Below are 17,937 nucleotides of genomic sequence, written 5' to 3'. Positions count from 1 at the left end.
GCCGGGCGACCACACGCGCCATGCGCACTTGGCCTCGGATGTCGGCGCCGGTGGACGGACCGCCGCCGCGTTCCCGGCATCCCCCACCCCGTGCCTCTGCTCCGGCCACTCTCCGCTCTTTCCCCTCCTCTACTAACGGCGGTTCCCGAGCATCCTCCCTCCTCCCCAAACGGGAGAGCCTCTCCGCTCTTTTCTCCCCGGGCAGTTCCTCCCTCACCCTAGCGCCCTCTCGCCCTAGAGCCGTCCTCCTCCTCTCCTTCCATTTCTTTCCAGCGCGCGCGCCACGAGGGATGGCCTCGTCCGGCGTCTCCTTTATTTACGTCCCGAGAAAACCCATCTGCTCCGGGCGCGCCACCTCGCGGCACGCTTTGCCGCCACGGCTTACCATTGGCGGTCGCCAAGGTAACCAGGCGCCACGGCGTCCGCGGTGATGGCGCTGCTGGTCCGGCCGCCTCGTGGAACCCTTAGAACCAGAATAATAGAGTAGGGCACTAGCACGGATACTTACGTCGCCATTTTGTTCCTGTCCTAACCTAAGTTGAGCAGCCTTTGGTCAGAGTTCGCCCACCGAAGAGGCACCTCCACCAACGCGATTTGCCGACGTGGTGGAGAGACACTATTCACATTGCCTCAGTGTGCATGCTTTTTGGACACTTCCCATATAACCACTAAAAGAATATGGCATTGCAAAGCATAGCTGACCTCAAAAGTTGTACGGTATTGTTCTGTCACTGCCTGCGCAGAACGCACCGGAAATAACTCAGGGCCGGCTCGATGTATGCAGGGTCGCCTGACTTTTCTCAGCTTCCGCAGGCAGGTTCCACTTTTCATTAGATAAGCCGCCACTTTGGGTATTTTTTCCCCTTTATGTATCTCGCGTCAGCCCCTGACCCAGATCATCGCAGCAACAGCAAACTCGGCCGTCGAGAAACGCGCAAAAAATAACTAAGCCGCACGTTTTGGCGGTTGGGCGCGCTTTTTCCGATTCCATTTCACCGCTCCCCTCCCAACCCCATGCCACCTTTTTTTCTGAACCCGTGTTTTGTTGGTGGTATTATAGGTGGGCGCCCGTGTTTCCACCTTCGCTCTAATTCCCCCTCTTTCATTAGCCTGATCTCGTCTTCATTTGTTCGTATTTTTATCTTCGCAAGGCGGGCCGGGGTCAAGCGCTATAAATAGCGCGCTGCTGCTTTTGGAAGGAGGCGCGACCTCGCGTGACTTTGGAGCAAGAATCAATTACTTCTCGCAATAAAAGCGTCGCGTGCGTGCACAGGTCTCTTCTACTGAAAAAGCTGCGATTGCTCAAGGGACGAGCGCTATCGGCGAACACTCTCGGAATGCGCTTATACAAGCTTTACGAAAGCGGTCGCTGCTATAGCCGAACTGCGCAATTAAAACGGCGATTTAATCCCATCTAAAGGCCGCTCTGCTTCTGGACAGCCCTTCTCTGAAGTTAGGCACCGCGCGTACCTTTCATATTGCTGTGTAAAGGAAAAGGGGAACGGCGGGTTGAAAGATAAGCCTTCCCTAAATGAGACCTTAACAGTGTATCGATTGGAGAACACGTGCGTTTAGTTATGCAAGGAAAAAAGAAGACGTTTATGGCCCAGAAGGGAATACGTATGAAGGGATACCCTCGTACCCCCTGGGGCTTCGTTTCTTTGCTCGTTCACACGAGGGCGATCGTACAGCCTTTTCCTTGCTCAGCCTTGAGCGAGGAAACCTCCAATTAGTTCTCTTTATTTTGAGAGTGGACGCAGGGAAGGAAAATCCTTTCTTTTCTCCGTAAATCTGCAGCGATTAGGAATGAAAAAGAAACAAAAACCATGAAAAGCAAGATGCCATGTTATAATCCGGCAGAACTAAGACAAGAAGAGATAAAGGAGACTTCGAAGACTTCGCCGTCGAGTGTACTTCCTGAGTGAGGAAAAGAGCCCTTCGATAAGGAAAAAATGGAGCCTCAATATCAGGCAATGGCGCCCCTTGCGCCCATAGCCACACCTCAGGCGCACCCACAAACTGGTTGGGGCCCATGGATCCAGCCGATGGTTCCCGGCGTCCTTCTATAGTTCGTGCCCAGAGTTCGGCGGCGGCAAAAAGAAGCAGTCAGGCCGCCTTGCCTCACAAGATGCGAGGGGAAAAGTGCGTGCCATACGCACAGCCCCCTTCCAGTTCTTCGAGACAAATTGCGAAACCCTCGAAGGAGCGATCCGCGGCCGAGGTGGTGGCGCTAACAGCGATGCCAGCAGCCTAGAGAGAGAGAAGCGCAGAAGAAGGAGGGGAAAGGGAGAGCGCTACTTTGGGAGTCGTAAAAGAAGGATGAAGAAAACGGCGAATGGGAAGATAGAAAAGGTGTGGATGGATACCGGCACCTAGGGGAAGAGGAAGGAGAGGAGGCGAGCTTCATCTCGTCCGCTTGGCATGCACGCATGCATACGAGTGAGCTATCTCATCCGTTTTGGTCTCCCCTAGGAGGAAGCTCCCGCGCCTGCACGAAAAAGAAACCACCCATGCCGCAGTCGCTGGCGTCGGATTACTGCGCGTCACTCGGCGCTTTCTTCGCTCCCCCGTGTGCCGGCTAGGCAACCGAGGCGCCCCCAGGAGCGCTGCCTTCCTCTTTCCTATCTAGCTTATTCCCTGTCTCGACGCCGCGCCCGACGTCGCACCCGTCGTCCCCCATCGCTCCTCCCTCATCCCCTTTTCCCTCACCTCGCATTTCCCTCTCAACGCGTCGAGTCTACCTTTGCGCAGCTCAGTCGGGCCTCTACCCCTTAGAGACAGCGGGGAGTGTAGGCTTTCCATATTTACGATAAGACAAAGAAAGAAGACCGACGACCCAGGCAAGGGGATTAAACTCGCGCCATCGCTTACGGGAGATAAGTATGCGTGGTACGTCGCCAAGCATTTGAGTCCTCTCGTGACCCGTCTCTTTATGGTTTAGGCTGAGTGTAGACTGACGTCGACCCAGTCGCTTTCGGTTTGTGCTGTTCAAGCGCCACTGCGCGATAGGTTTAGTAACTCGACCCACTTTCGTCGTACGTCACTCGAGGCACTGAATGAACGCTCCAAGACGGGCTGGCATCATTTCACAAACTCAAATTTTCGACAAGCTTCCTTGGCCAACTCGATGCCTCTGAAAAGGCTCCATTTTTTTTTCAGGCAGCAGTGCAAACAGAAGTATCAATAAAAAAAAGGGGAAGTATAAGAGCGGCGTAAGTGCGCGGCCTATTTCATAACACCACTTATCGGCAGGCTCCCACGCACCCGCTTCCAACGACTGAAACGCCTGTACGTCAAAAGCGAAGTCGTAACTCCACTGCCTCCCTGCCCCTCGCCCTTTTCCTTACGCGCGCTGTCGCCGCTCTCATAAGCAAACATTTGGCGATACAACGAATTCTCCCGGTTCCAGGTCGATGTTATGGCGGGAAGTAGGGGAGGGGGAGGGAGGGGGGGAGGGGGGACGGTTTTTAATGCACAGATCGAGAAGGAAATCTGCATGTCCTCGGCGACGACACCAGCCGTTGCCAACGGACTCGTAAGACGCTCGGCGCGACCTCGGCGGCAAAGCTGAACAGAAAGAGACGCTAGATGGCGCTGCGCGCGTTATCCCGAAGCGTGCCCATCCCCCATTCCCGTGTCGGACAACGCACAAAGCGACGGTTGTGCAAGCGACGGCCTATATACAGCCAAACGGGTTCGGATCGGGAAGATCGGGATGAGGCGAGAGGGATGTAGGGTAGGAGAGCGAGAGATAGTGGAGCGGAGCCGATCGGGCTGCTCTAATGGAATTGCCCCATTCTGTAATTTACTGGCGCCACTCCATCTCCGTGCGTGCCCTCTCGCTTTCTCTCCCTCCCGCCGGAGCGCGATAAAGGCGTTTGATCAACCACCACCAGCACCACTGATGCCGTCGCTGCGCCAGTGATCGGCGAGCGGCCCGGGCAGAGACGCATTGTTGCGTTGGACCAGTTTCGAAATTTGCTGCGTTTGCCGGCTACAACGAGCAGGGGAGTATAGCGAACCGCTGGCGGGGGCAGTGTGGTATGGTGGAATTCCCGCTGGAAGTCACGAGGATGAGAAGGAAGAGATTTAGGGAAGCAAGAAACGTAGGGGAAACGGAGGAAGGGCCCGGGGAGAGGGGAAGGGAGTTTGTCTCTTTAATACGAACGCAGTGATCAACGAGCTGGGAAAGCGTTTCGCTTCAGTTGTTGCGCGGAGGTTGTTACTAGACGAGAGGAGATTGCCGTTGAGAGAGAAAGGGAGTTGTTTGTGATGGCGGGGGATGGCGTCTCGTTGTATACGGTGCCCGGCAGCGTTTAGGGCTAACTTGTCTCGCGATCGATAGACCGAGAACGAAGAAATTACTAAAGGAACCAAAAAAAAAAGACACGGGAAGTAGAAACAACTCGTGCTCCCTCTCTCTCGAACCTTTTGAGAAAGCTTCTCTAAGAGGCACCCTGTTCGTTTTGTGCTTGCTTAAGCAGGGTATACGCCGGCGGAACATGCTTGGGAAGAAGCCGAAGGGGGACAACCGCGGGAACAAGATTTAGAACCCCATTGGGAGAGGGCGGAAAAAAAGGAAGCGAGGGCTGACTCGGAAGGAAGAAAGAGTTTTGTGCTCAAGCCGAGCTGCTAGTAGACGTCCTTGTAAGAGAGAAAGAGAGAGCGGTGGGGGAGTTATTGTGTATTGGTGTTGCCGTTTATTCAAATTTGACTTCGCGTAAAGGGCGTCACAGAGCCTCGGAGGTGATCTCCGCAGAGTTGGAAGTGGATTTTCCCGCCTTCGTATGAAGAAGTCGAGGAAGTGGAAAGAGGGAAAGAAAACTGCTCGGAGCCCGTGCGAGTGGTGGCTTTGGCGCTGTTTTTTTTTCTTTGTATTTATGAAAGAGGCGACTCGCGAGTGTTTAGGACGGAGATAAATTGCCCAGCTTCGAGAAGTGAGGCGGGATCTGTTATGCCTTGTCCGAGCTTCCGCTAGATGAGCTTGAGTTTTATGGCGGTGGTGTGTTGTGTAAGCGCAAGCGTCCCTTGTTTTTCTTGCATCTCTGGAACGTTTTTCGGTCTTGCTTTTGCGGTAAACTAGCGCCACGCTGTAGCAGGGAAAAATTGGCGTTGCGGAAAAATGCCTGTGGTACGAGACAAGAGTGAGTGAGAAGAGGGAGGCAGGGAGTTGGAAAGGAGATAGCGCAGTGCCTGTCTTTGTTCTGTTTTTCAGAGAATGAGTTTTGGTGTTTCATCCTCTGAAAGTGAGAAAGCAAACTCCGGAGCTCTGCGTGCAGGTAAGGGAGTATTTGCCTTTTGTCGTATTCATTTTATCGAATTCTGCGGAGACAGAAAGTCGTAATGCCGCTTGTCGACTCGGTGGCGCAACGGTAGCGCGTTTGACTCCAGATCAGAAGGTTGCGTGTTCGAATCACGTCCGGGTTAAACTCTTTTTACCCGCCGCGGTGGCTCAGTGGTAAGGCGCCGTCTACCGAGCCGGAGTACCCGGGTTCGAACCCGACCGCGGAGGCCGCGTTTCGATGGAGGCGAAACGCAAGAGGCGCCCGTGTGCTGTGCGTTGTCAGTGCACGTTGAAGATCCCCAGGTGGTCGAAATTATTCCGGAGACTTCCACTACGGCACCTCTTTCTCTCTTTCATCTTTCACTCCCAATTTCCTTCCTTCCCTTACGGCGCAGTTCAGGTGTACGCCGAGATATGCGAGACAGATACTGAGCCATTTCCTTTCCTCAAAAACCAATTTACCAATTTACCGCTTCAGATATGCGATAGTATGCAGGACCTACGCATAATCAGTATGGCTGTTCGTTCGTCATGAGGAAACTTCTAGCGCTTGGAAGACACTGGCAAAGAGGAAGTAGGCGGTATGTGCACGAAATTTCAACTGACTTTACTTCATTGTAAGTACCGGCTTCAGCTCCTGTGTTGTAGCTTATATTATGCGCCACAATACCCGGTTTTATACACTATGGGAGCATGAACGCAACAGAATTACAACAATTTACAGCACCGCAAGTTACTATATATTAACTTTTGTTTCCATTTTCAAGAAAAGCGATCTCTTTCTTTGAGAGTGATACAGATGGAGGACTCACACATTCATCCTACAGTTTCTTTTTGCATTCCTTGAAAACCCGACATCAACCATCCAGTTTGCGCTCCAAACAGTGTTTAGCAGTGTTCCCTTTATCGTTTGCGACGTTTTTCTTAGGTTCTATAAGCCTCTCATTGAGACACCTCCAGGTCTGACCTATATAGAATTTTCGACATGACAATGGGATCGAATATAAAACCCCTTCCGCATATTTCACAGGTTTCCTTTGGCGCTACACGTGTTTTTGTTCCCCAGCTACCCTTTAGGCTTGTCGCCTACTTGATGCCATTTCTGCCTTGTAAGGTTAATGGCATGGTCTCCAATTGCCTTCTAAAGACGTGCAATGCATAGTTAGAGCTTTCCGTTGATTCTCTGTTTCTTCCATTTTTTTTATGCGAGCATGTCGGGCTTCCCACATGTGGGCTAGCCTGCAGTCTGCGATGATTTGCTCCCCGCCCGTTTCCATGATACTCAGTCCAAGATAGCCAACAGAAATGCCACTGTACAGGTCATCCACGCCTATGAGGGAAGCGGGGAAGAACTGATTACGTCGCTACAAGGCAAATACGTCAACTCTCATGAAGATGCCGAATTGTATTCCTACTACACTGGACGCGATAACCCAACTCTGGACGTTATCCTTTCACAGACCTAGAGATCTGGGCCGCCCACTTAGCTCAAGTTGAAATGTGCGCCTGGACCAGATAAAAGCAATAATAAGATGCTGCGGAATCTAGATCTGCAATCGGTCACCGCGCTCACGGACCATTTGAATGAGTGTTGGGCGACAGGTAGTATACCCCAAGCCTGGAAGCACGCAAATATGATTTTAACAGTGATGCTATTTAAGCCACAGGTTGTTCCGTTAGTCGTGCAAAGCGGTGGTTGTGTTCGCAGTAATGAGGTCCCCTAGGACGCCTGACGCCCCCTGCTGGAGCGGACGACAGCTATTGTATGAGTAGTTGTCCGCTCCGACAGGGGCTGTCAGGCGTCCGTGGGTGACCTTATTACTGCGAACACAGCTGAAGTTCAGGATTTTCTTGGACATCAATTTTAAATGTGAGACAACTGTCTTTTAAGGTACTGCTGCAGAAACATTGAATGTAATGGTCGATTCTTCCAATGCGTAGCAAAATCGTTCTTAAAAAGTTTGCCCATCGCTTGCATCAAATAGTTAAGGCTGCCATAGAAAACCAACGAAGAACGTTTTCGACGAAAGCAAAAGCGCTAATAGCAAACTTAGTCGAACCAAAACTCAAACAGCATCGCTGTGACATCAGTCTTACTCGAGAGTGTAATCTGCCCTCCATTTTTTTTATACCCAAGCCCAAAAAGAAGATAAACCTCGATAACCTTTGGAAAAGCTACTTCAACTTCAGCTCGCTGCCTGAATTTTTTTACATAATGTGAAATCATGTGAAGATATGACACCACTACTATCTTTGCATACCTCTCGGGTGGGCTTTGTTCTATAGAATCGTGTTTACAGATCAGACTTTCGGCTGCCGGCACCTAGAGCCCATTAGGATAGCCGACTCCCCTAATTGCTCGACCTGCTCCTAGAAACTATTTTTCGTCGTGTGCTCGCATGATTTATCCAGCACATTGTCATCACTGTCAAAGCTCATTTTGATAATGCTGCGCTTAACTAGTTTAAAATGAGCTAGATTACACGGAAGCAATAATTCATTCGGACAAGGTGCATAGCTGCACCATCCGGAGTCTTCTTCGAAAGTTAGCCAAAGTAATTCGCTTCTTAGACATGAGGTTAACTCGTGAGATTGTGGAAGTCAGAAACGTAAAAAAAAAAAACAACTGAAAAACGAGTGTGCGAGTGTCCCATCTATATCGCTCTCAAAGAAAGGTATTGCTTTTCTTGTAAATATAAATAAAATGTTGTGAGGCTTGAACGCAGTTAAACCGAGTAGACGTGTGAACACATGTGTTCATTCCCCGCCGCGGTGGCTCAGTGGTTATGAAGCTCGGCTGCTGACCCGAAAGACGCGGGTTCGATCCCGGCCGCGGCGGCTGATTTTCGATGACGGCGAAATTCTAGAGGCCCGTGTACTGTGCGATGTCAGTGCACGTTAAAGAACCCCAGGTGGCCGAAATTTCCGGAGCCCTTCACTACGGCCTCCCTCATAGCCTAAGTTGCTTCGGGACGTTAAACCCCAATAAACCAAACCAAAGCAAACATGTGTTCATTCATCGCCTCTCTTCCTCTTCTCCTCCCATTGGCTACAGCTGGTACGACGTTCCTCCGAACTCTCCCGAGCTTTTTCCCATTGGCTACAGCTGGCGCAACACACCTCCGAACTTTCCCGAGTTTCTTGCCATTGGCTGCAGGTGGCGCGACGCTCCTCCGAACTAACCCGAGGTTACCCGACAAGACAAGGTTCTCGTTCGAAGTTGGTTCGTCTGGAGTAGTGCTTTCGCAATAAAAGTTAAGCTGTCTGATATGAAGTGACTTGTGATGCGATAAAGTGGAAAAATTTTGTTATGTTCATTCTATCAGTGTGTAAAACCAGGTGCTTGCAAAGAATGAGGGTCAGTTGACAGCTCACGCACGTGTTGTATACTTCGCATCTGTCCTTGTCCTTTAAGCGCTACGAATTTCCTCTTAAGCATTTCCACTTTTCCTTTCATTAAATTACTTCCTCTCTCTCCTCTTACCCACGAATTCGAACAATGATCAGCAAAAATCGAAGTATAGAACTGGTTTATGGTTTATGGGGGTTTAGCGTCCCAAAGCGACTGACGATACGAGGGACGCCGTAGTGAAGGACTCCGGAAATTTCGACCACCTGGGGTTCTAACGTGCACTGATATCGCACAGCCTGCGGGCCTCTAGAATTTCTCCTCCATCTAAATTAGACAACCCACTAAGATTTAACGCGTGTTTAATATAGTTGGTACGCATTATAAGACGTGCCGAAGTTCCCTAATTCGCGGCAGATTTCCGATGTCCATCCTTCGCTCTACTGTGCTCAATTGGCCGCCCTCTACTGCATTTATAAACCAGGATGTCACTCTTGCACGGACGCTCTCACAGCGAAAAGACTGCTAAATTAAATCGATTGCGTACGTTGGTAGAATTCAGGCTGAACCTGTCAGCGACCGCACTGTCTAGTACGAAGACGCAGCCGGAATTAGACTTGCAAGTTTTAGGCTTCTGTACATTCCGGACGCCACGTCTCTCGCGCTAGTTAAATCGTTAAATAAAGTCGCCTGTGCCGCACTTAAATAAAGCGATGAAGGTTCGCAGCTGCAGAGAGACAGACGCAGCGAGAAGAGGCGCTCGGTCCGTTCCGCGCCATGTAGGGAAGCTCACGTCGCAGGCTTCCGACGACGTCAGAGACGGCGCTCGTGCCAGGCGTTTATCCCGCTCATTAAAGCAGCACGCCGCTAGACTGGATTATCTCTCGCGCCGCGACGACTGCGGTTGGTCGGTGGAGAGGACGGGCGCCTCGCGAGCGACCCGGCCAGAATTGAGTCGCTCGCTCCCGGGAGCATTCGGCCAGTTTTGGAAGCGCATCTTGATTAGCTCGGTTTTTTTAGGGAAATTCGCGGCCGAAGCGCCAAGTGGCTCGGGGACATGAGAGCGAGTCAAGGGGAACGTATTTCCTTTCTTTATTTTTTCTTCGTGGTAAAAAAGATAGGGGTAGAGAGGGAAAAGGAAAGGAGGGCAGGTTAACCAAAAGAAGGCCCGGTTTGCTACCCCGCACTAGGGGACGGGAAGTACGGACGCAGAAGGAAAAGAGAAAACTGATCTGAGTTTAAAATGAAGACTGCGAAGTAATGAAGTAAGAACTATGTTACTACGAAGTCGTAGCCCATCAAGCAGGCACGAAGTTCTCAGGAAACATAGCAGTGCACTGCCTGGAAGGCATTCAGAGCGGAAGATATGGATGCGGCCACCGTCTAAGAACTTTCAACTCTGTCAGAGGGTGAGAATGAAGACGGTCCAGTGCACGGCAAACTGGTTGTCTCTCGGCCTAAATGCAAGGCATGTTCTATCATCTCGTCACACTTGCAGTCAACGCAGGCAAGACTGCCAGCCATATCCATGCAAGCAGACAGAGAACCTCAGGCGACGAAAAGGCATGTAAGGAGGTATTTGATTCCCACTGCCTGCTTTTCTGTTTGTTTATTTAAAAAGAATGAAAAAGTGTGCATTCACTGTGATTATTAGACAAACGTGAGGGAATGTGACATGCAAGAAAGACGTTCACGTCGATGTCGATGATGCTGACCTGGTGATGTCACGTAAAACTCATACGACTTATTCCTATTTTCAAAGAAAGTAAAGAGAACAGTACCTAACGTGCCGTATTATTCCCGCACAGTTTTTAATGTTTTGCAGTTATTAAGGTTGGTCTTTATTACAACTACTGACTTACTCTGTCGTACTGCACAGATCTAAAAAAACATTAATCGTTTATAACACAGCATCTACTCATTAGAGAAAATTGTTCTCATATATAACACAAATATATAATTCAGATGTGTGGTGCATACCACTCCCCCTTAAAAACTATGCCTTTCAATCATTTCAGCTTTCCTTAGGAATTATACCCACCAGTCTGTTGATATTACTGAATCGTCTAAAAAACTGTCTTTATCACCCGCCGCGGTGGCTGAGTGGTTATGGCGCTCGGCTGCTGACCGAAAATACATAGGTTCGATCCCGACCCGGCGGTCGAATTTCGATGCCGGCAAATTTATAGAGGCCCGTGCACTGTACGAAGTGCACGCTAAAGAGCCCCAGGTGGTCGATCATAGCCTGAATCAATTTGGGACGTTAAACCCCAATAAACCTAAAAACTGTTAGATGTCTGTGTTCTTGTGATGTCTCTACAATAACAGTGTAAATTTAATGAGTAATCACCTTGTACCCAGCGTGGTGCTTTTCCTTTTGTTCAAGTCAAGCTGTCAATGCTATATTTCTTTCTTGTGATGCCTATTATTTGTGCTCTCTTGGTTATTTTTTATAAATGAGACTTTTCACATTCTGTCTTATGTTTTTGTCATGTGGTGGGGCAGACGTCTCGTCTAGCTGCTGGTAGCAGTAATGTTGCGGCTGCTTCATCCTTGCACCTTGTACAGAAAAAAATAAAGTATGATTTGATGCGCATGGTTATGTTCTTGCAGCAGCGCCTTGCTTACGCGTTCAGTGCAAGCAGAGCATATGTATTTTACTTGTCCCTACGGAGCAGCGCTAGTTTTACAGACGAGCTGACCATATCCCTGGCCGTCTAGAGAAGGGCGGTATTTTTAGAGGTTAGAGTACACAGATTACGATTCAACGTCTATGTTCTTAAACATCAATGGTTTTGACCAAGTGTATCTGCTTACGGTAGCACTGGCGGAGGTTACCATTTTTTGAGAACTCTAATTTGAGATTAAAATTTTGATCTTGGAACAACTCTAGCGCATTCCCTTTCATCAGGAGCAGGAGGTGCATGGGTTAAACTCTTGAGCCAACTCTTGGTGTATTAATCTGTATTATGTTGTACTACCATCGTGCACTATAGGTCATATTCCATTACTTATGTACACTGGATTGCATTTCACATTACCAATTTTTATTTGGTGAAACATTTTTGTTGACTGATAAACTTGATGCAGTGCGTAAGATTATGTTTTCGTATTATTACAGTTCAAATAAGTTATTTTCCTTTTCTTTCCACAGAGAGATTAGAGTACAATCTAAGACGGTGTGTGTCTTTCTGTATTCTGTATTGATGTGTTGTACTTCGGTCTGCTTATGATGTATAATCATATGTACACTTGTGCTGCCTGTGCTGTCAGGGGGGCATAGCCTAGTCAGGCCCCATCCGGGCCTTTTGCTATAGCCTCCTGAGCCAATTTGTAACAAATTGTCTCAAATGAATAAAGAAAGGAAGAAAGAAAGAAAGAAAGAAAGAAGGAAAGAAAGAAAGGAAGAAAGAAAGGAAGAAAGAAAGAAAGAAAGAAAGAGAGAAAGAGAGAAAGAGAGAAAGAGAGAAATAAAGAAAGAAGGAAAGAAAGAAAGAAGGAAGGAAAGAAATAAAGAAAGAAAGAAGGAAGGAAAGAAAGAAAGAAGGAAAGAAAGAAGGAAAGAAAGAAAGAAAGAAAGAAAGGGAGAAAGAGAGAAAGAAAGAAAGAAGGAAAGAAGGAAAGAAAGAAAGAAAGAAAGAAAGAAAGAAAGAAAGAAAGAAAGAAAGAAAGAAAGAAAGGAAGAAAGAAAGAAAGAAAGAAAGAAAAGGGTGTGAGCTAGAGGACAGCTTACTCCCTTTTTACGCCTTTCTTTTTAGAGTGCACCGGATGATGAAAGTTGAACAAAAGAGAGGAATTAGCATGTGTCCTCCAAGACGGGACGTTCGTAAGGGCGAAAATAGGATTCGTATAAGAAATAAAATTTGAGGGACACACTTACGCTTGCTTAGCGAGACAGCAGTCCATCTGACTAAAACAGTGCGGGACTGTGGAATGTAGGGCAAGTATTGGCTAATCACAAGCCTAATCCCCAAGGGGGGAAGGACATGATCACGGTACGAAGCGATTACGATACGATACGAATCCGAGATGATATAAAACTTTTCTTGATACATTATCAGCAGCCATTCTATGGTATCCAAGACATCAGACAATCATGAATCATTCTTGCACTGCGAATGGCTTTCTAAAACACGCCCGTGATTTGCTGACAGCAGGCCTAGCTTCGAAAAAACCGCAATGCTCTGAGCGTGAGAAAGCTTAGCCAGAAATTTTGGTTTTGGTTTATTGGGGTTTAACGTCCCAAAGCGACTCAAGCTATAGGGGACGCCGTAGTGAAGGGCTCCCGATATTGCGACCGCCTGGGGTTCTTTAAACTGCACTGACGTCGCAGAGCACACGGGCCTCTAGAATTTCTCCTCGAAAAAGAAATTCAGCCGCCGCGGCCGGGATCGAACCCGCGCCTTTCGGGTCAGCATGCGAGCGCCGTAACCACTGAGCCACCGCGGCGGGGCTAGCCAGAAAGAAGTAAATATATTCTTGCTACTCGTAACAGTTTTGCTTTCCGATAATCCCCAAAGCGGCAGTAATAGGGGGCGCTGCACTTCGTTGAATGCTGCTGCTGCTGGAGAGCCAGAGCAAAGGCCCTTGAAGCCAAGCTCGAAAGCCCGGAATACACAGCCTATGTAGACGCGGCGGAATACGAAGGAGTCGACTCCTTTGTGGTCGTGGCCGTGAACGACTCGGGTGAAACATTAACGGCCGGTTCGGTCAAAACAAAAAACTCAGGAACAGCGGAGGAGGCGGCTATCGCCATGGCAATGGCCAGCACCGAAACAATTAGCGACTCCAAGGTGGCTATCAACAATTTTGCGCGGGGTATGATCTCCCAGGAGGCAGAACGAATATTAAGACATCAAGACTGGGACCAAAGAGAGGTGGAACTAATATGGGTGCCGGCACACTCGGGGAACAGGGGAAACGAGTTGGCTCACAGTATAGCTCGAGGTTATGTCAGGCGAGCAGTGAGCCGGGTTGAGTCCCCAAATTTCACGAGAGATGCATTCATATCATTTCACGAATACACCAATCAGTTTAAACTGGAAAGGAGGATCTATCCGCCACCAGACAAAAAGCTCGACAAAAGCAAGGAGCTAACGTGGCGTCGGCTCCAGACGCGAGCCTTCTTTAGCCCGTCGAGACTAGCACACATGTATCCAACACAATACAACGGTACTTGCAAACAGTGCGGCGAGATAGCCGGATATGACCACATTTTATGGAGATGCAAAAAGGCGCCGCCACCGGCGGACCTACTAATAGTCCCTTCTCTAGAGCGGTGGGAGGCTATACTGGCCAGCTCTGACCCGAAAGACGCGGGTTCGATCCCGGCTGCGGCGGCTGAATTTCGATGGAGGCAGAATTATAGAGGCCCGTGTACTGTGCGATGTCAGTGCACGTTAAAGAACCCCAGGTGGTCGAAATTTCCGGAGCCCTTCACTACGGCGTCTCTCATAGCCTCAGTCGCTTTGGGACGTTAAACCCCAACAAACCAAACCAATCAGACCCGTTGACGGAAGTCCGGGCAACTGAGTGGGATCACAAGGTCGCCAAGAGCCATGGGCTCGAAGCCACCTAGTATAATGCTCACTAGGGCTCAGTGCTGACAATAAACGTTTTCCAATCCAAATTGCCCTGCTGTTGTTGTGACTGAGAGAAGGATGAAAAGGAAATTGCACGGGCCTGCTACTGGCTCGAGCCAAAGCCACCACCGCTGCCACGTGCAGATAGAGGAGAGTTAAAAGATCAGAGGAAGGAGAGAGAGGATAGGAAAGACGCGCGTCGCAGCAACAACTGCGTCCGCCGGAGCGGACGCTGCTCAAAAAACAGATAAGCGGCCGAAGCCGCGCTCGCCGAAGCGAGAACAGATACACAATCCAAATTGCCCTAGGCGAACGTGCGTATTTATTCCCCGTTTCCCTCCCGCTTCCTCTCTCCCCTCTCCACATTCCGACACATGCGTCGAGAGCGCGCGAGTAGGCGCGCGGCAGCGGCTGCGGCGCAGCGACGGTCCTGCCGCCAGGTGAAGCACGGCTGTAACGGTTGCTATGGCAACGGCGCTCCATCTGTTTGACCTCGGCCACCACCGGGAGCTACGTGACGGCTCGAAACGTGGCGTAGTATTGCTTACGCAATAAAATAGGCGCTATTAAGAATTTCCTGCTACATAATTTTCGCTTTGTAGTTTCTCATTCGTCATTTCTTTCTCTTTTTTTGTTACAGGCTGCCGAAACGCACAAGGTGACAGGAAGCAACAAGGTGGACGAGGCGCAAGCATATTGCTGTTTTCCGTAAGATTCATTAAAAGTAAGGAACTAATAGCAAAACAAAGAACCTGAGAACTCGAGCACCAGCCACATGCCAAGCCACCAAATAGAATCAAGTTATCCACAATTATTTATTGTGAAGTACTACCGAGGAGGCGGCAAACGCACATGCGTCCCAGGTTCTCGCTGTTAAATGTTAGGGATCTCTCTCACTCCAAAGTTCTTTGTTCGCTATGACCCGTATAAGTGCAATCATTTAATAAAATTTTGAGGCGGAAGACTACAATACCTCATCGTTGTAAGCAGGAGTTGTCGACAGAAGTGCCACGCTTTTCAATTGGTCGAAATGGTCGTGACGTTGCAGAGCGCGAATTTCAAACGGGGCCAATTGTACTTCGGCTAGTAACCATGCAGCCGATTAAATGGATGGTATAGTGATGCTCCGAGTTAGCGGGACTGAGTTTAGTCAATTAGTTAATTAACCAAATAGCATAGTTTAACCTAAATCCTTAGTCAGACCAGAATAATAAACAAAACCGAAGGGAAGGGAAGGGAAAACTTTATATACACTTTTTAGCCGCCGCGGTGGCTCAGCGGTTATAGTGCTCGGCTGCTGACCCGAAAGACGCGGGTTCGATCCCGGCCGCGGCGGTTGAATTTCTTTGGAGGAGAAATTCTAGAGGCCCGTGTACTGTGCGATGTCAGTGCACGTTAAAGAACCCCAGGTGGTCGAAATTTCCGGAGCCCTCCACTACGGCGTCTCTCATAGCCTTAGTCGCTTTGGGACGTTAAACCCCATAAACCATAAACCAAACTAATGGTTTTTCCTGCGGTTTGGGGGCATCTTCAGAGACGTCTTGGTTCTACCCCCAGGAGCCTTCTCTGTCGAAGTCGTCCGCCTCTAATCAGTGGTCGGTTGCCCTCAGTCCAGGGCTCCGCTGGCCACTGCCGCCCGTTGAGCTCGCTGTACCAGACCTTGTTGGTCTTCGCAGCGGTCGCTGGACAGCAGAGTCTCCCACTGCTCCGCACTCGGGTTTTGTATTTTGGGGACCACGTCTAGTTTTGGCAGGCCCATGTGATGTGGTATAGTGTAGGTTTTTCGTCGCACCAGGGACATTTGTTCGTGTATATCGTATGGTGCATTTTGTTTAGTATATGTAGGTTTGGGAAAGAGCCTGTTTGTAATTGTCTCCAAGTGACAGCTTCCTCTCTGCTGAGAGATTTGTGCGGTGGGGGATATCGCATTCTTCTGCCTCTATAGTTAACAAAACCGAGTAGGAAATTGCTCGAGTTGGGGAATCGAACCAGGGTCTCCGGAGTGCGAGACGAGCACGGTAACCACTACGCCATGCCAGCTCGATGGTTTGGAATGAACAAAGGCGCGTCTAGTGAATACGGTGTCTTCGTTCACTACCATCTTCCTCCGCGGTGGCTCAGGGGTTACGGCGCTCGGCTGCTAGCCCGAAAGATGCGAGTTCGATCCCGGCCGTGGGGGCTGAATTTCGATGGAGGCGAAATTCTAGAGGACCGTGTACTATGCGATGTCAGTGCACGTTAAAGAAGCCCAAGTGGTCGAAATTTCCGGAGCCATTCACTACGGCGCCCCTCATAACCTGAGTTGCTTTGGGGCGTTAAACCCTAATAAACCAAACCAAACCATCTCCCTACCTTCCCGTCACGGCGAGGCTCAGGTGTCCACCAAGAAATGCGAGATACATTTCCTTTCCTCAAAAACCAGTTTACCGACGAGCAAGGCGTAGAGCCGAACGGGCGATGTCGTTCTGTGGACTCCCTGGCAGCGTTGCAAGACGCTGCCGCGTTCCACTCTAAGAGGCGAAGCATATCTCAACCACACATCAGTGACACAAGCAGCAACACCACGCTTAAGGCTTTCACCTCACCGCACTTTACGTCAACAAAGTGCCCCCCTGAATTTTATTGCGAAAGCAATACTACTCCCACTTTCAAGCCTTCGCGTGACCCGGCCGCAGTTACGTTTGACCTTTAGCGGAGTGAATATGGGCGACCAACTCGCTCCTTCAGATAGCCCGGCTGCAGTTATGCCGCGCCGCACACCTGTGCTGCTGTGACGTCATACCATCTGTAGATTATGGGTGACCAACTCGCTCTTTCAAAGAGCCCGGCTGCAGTTACGGTGTGTGTTTGCCGCGCTGCGCACCTGTGGCGCTACTGCCGCTTTGACGTCATACCAGCTGTAGCTTATGTTTTCTTTCTCTCAGTCGCAACAACAACAAAAACAAAATATGAAAAAATTACCGAAGACGCTGTGAGTCATCGCGCAGCGGTGGCCGGTAGCCACGCGTGGCCTATAGACGCAGCGCACTGCGTTCCTTCGGTTGGAGGCGCTGCGCTTTTGCTTTCGCAACCTACCAGGCTTAACCAAAGCTAAGCCCCCGCCAATTTCTTATTGACATAACATAAACACTTAGGTTAAACCTAACTGTGCGCGAACCGGCATGGAAACGCAGTATCTTTCGTTGTGAGCCAGTAGCATTATTCTTAGCGTGCCGCTGACACATTTCCTCCAATTCCTCAATTTCCTCAATTTCATTTCCTCAAATTCATTTTCTTCATTACGGCCCCTCGTTCTGTTTTTTCTTTCAATCCCACTTCTTCCCTTCCTCTACAAATGGTTGACGGGTGTCCACTGCAGCCACGGGCATACGGCCGAGGTGCGACCACACTCGACAATGCGAAGTGGCTGGCGTAGTCTCCAAAACAGTAGGGTGCGATCTCGGATCTTACGGTGGCGAAGATAGGGAAGTTCCATTGAAGGTGAGATATGCCGTCACGGGTAAGCATCGCACGTGAGTGGACGCAATAACTCCTTTCATGCGTTTTAGTTGGGCCGCAACCCAGCCGGGCTAAGTGAGTGATCACATGAGTACAGAAACACAAGATGTAAGTTTTCAGCACCTTGCCAAGAATGCGTACAATACACAGAAAGCCTATAGGACGCTTATCGGAACCTGGTACTGGATAGCTTTGGATCGCTAATACATCCGAAGAGAACAACG

The 17,937-nt window shown here is 49.6% G+C and overlaps 1 protein-coding gene and 1 non-coding gene across 3 annotated transcripts in view; one reads left to right on the top strand and one right to left on the bottom strand.

Annotated features, from left to right (window-relative positions):
• LOC149359963 (uncharacterized) overlaps positions 1 to 17,937 on the bottom strand; it is a 262,381-nt gene that overhangs the window by 191,966 nt on the left and 52,478 nt on the right. The window lies entirely within an intron of this gene.
• On the top strand, positions 5,356 to 5,427 carry TRNAW-CCA (transfer RNA tryptophan (anticodon CCA)). Its single transcript has one exon. It is a non-coding gene; the product is annotated as a tRNA-Trp (tRNA).

This window comes from Amblyomma mixtum, chromosome 2 (assembly GCF_055824585.1).
Source record: "Amblyomma mixtum isolate Tamu chromosome 2, ASM5582458v1, whole genome shotgun sequence".
Lineage (NCBI taxonomy): Eukaryota > Metazoa > Arthropoda > Arachnida > Ixodida > Ixodidae > Amblyomma > Amblyomma mixtum.
Note: the sequence above shows the minus strand (reverse complement) of the source record. Positions and strands in the feature narration are given on the sequence as shown.